Raw genomic sequence first — 1745 nt, 5'->3', positions numbered from 1 at the left:
GAGCAAACAGGAAGAGAGGAGGAGCAGCAGTCCAGCTGCTGTACTTGGCTTTGGGCCATGAGGACAGGCAGCTCGCAGAGTCCACACGGGACAGAGTCTCAGGAGGCCGCCAGTTCACTAGGCGTAAGTCGGGTCCCCTCCAGGCTGCAGAGGACAGCCACTGTGCTGGTCACTCTAGGGCTCCCACGTGCGAGGCGCTATGCTCACGGGGGCCCCAGAACTCCCATTTCAAGGATGAGGGCCACTGAGGCTCAGAGAAGGGAGCGGGGAGGTCAGGCAGCCTGTGAGCATGCTGGTGGGGCCCCCTTCCCCAGCTCTGTCCTGCCTCTTATCAGGGAGTTTACTGCCGGGGGTGTGCAGGGAGCAAATCCTGAGGACAAACTGGTCAGACCCTGTACTAGCTCCCCATCCTTCTGCCAGCAGAACGGTGAGTGGCTCTATACCCCACAGGGTTGCCATGACTGGGGCCTCTGCAAAACTACGCGGTGGGGGAAGACACATCTATCGCTGTGGCCCCTGGAGAGCTGCTCGTGCTCCCCCAGACCCTGAAGCACCTTGCACTCAAGAGGCCATGGGAGACTGCAAGGGCTGGAGAACTTGGGGTTCGCTGCCTTCTTTTGAAGCCCTAGACATCCCTCTTCTGACTTTGGCGCCTTTCCCATTTCCTCAGAATGCTCAAGGATTAAAGATCACATCTGCCAGTCACATCTTCAGCTACCACACTTTCTTGCCATTCTCCAGCCTGCCTTGAGTTAGCAGCCCTTTTGTTCTCTACCCATTAGCTAGCAGGCCATTCCTCTTGTTGGAGGAAAAAAGCACCCAAGAGTTTCTGTGGTGCCATGACATGGGTCCATGTTCTAGAAACCCGCCATTAGAAATGCACCTTAACACTGGGAGAGTATGCAGAGAGTATCCATGTCCGAGCAGGAGAGCCTTCCGCGGATCCTCCTCCTGGGGACCGAGACACCCCACGCTCGCCAGGGTTGCACCGTGTGAATCTGTGCTAGAGTCTGAGGCAGGGTGTTTGCCCCGGTGTCACAGCATTGAAGAACTGGGGGGATTGGCTCACCTAGACATGTCAACATTATGCAGCTACTAAAAATTAAGGGACAATACTAAGTGACAGAATACTAGAGTACTAGGTGACAGAAGCGGCAGTGGGCTTCTAGACTTACTCCCCTCCTCCTTTGTGCTCTCCTGTGTTTTTCCCAATTGAGGTTAAATTTCCATTCATCAAGTCAAGATATTAAGGGGGAATGCAGTCCCCATCACCTCAGGTGACTCCCCCTCACTGCCACCTCTGAGGACATTCGTGTGAGGTGTGGTTCTGCCCCGCTTTCGCCTCTACCAGCTGTTTCCTTAACAGGAAAGAAGAGTCTTTGCTTGAATTTTGGCTCAAGACTGAAGACATGGAAGGCCCGGTTGCGGTCAGCAGGTCAGGAATGCTGCCCAGGGGCCTCTCCCTGATGGGGCGCTTCTCTCCTCCCCGCGGTGACGTGCCCCAGTCCCAGGGCTCAGGTGCTCTCCTGTCCTGGGGTGGGAGCTTCCAGGTGACAGGAGAGGGGCCGCCCTCCTCGGCAGCAGTTCTCAACCCAGGGCACACAGGGATCGGCTGGGATATAAGGTTTATAAACCACTGCCTGGGATGCAGAGGACCCAGTGACACGAGGGACACGGCTCTCTGAGGTGGGGCTGAGGCCAGAGGCCGGACGGAGTGGGGTGTGAAGGGGCCAGGACTTCTGCAC

This window comes from Mustela lutreola, chromosome 4 (assembly GCF_030435805.1).
Source record: "Mustela lutreola isolate mMusLut2 chromosome 4, mMusLut2.pri, whole genome shotgun sequence".
NCBI classification, from domain to species: domain Eukaryota; kingdom Metazoa; phylum Chordata; class Mammalia; order Carnivora; family Mustelidae; genus Mustela; species Mustela lutreola.
Note: the sequence above shows the minus strand (reverse complement) of the source record.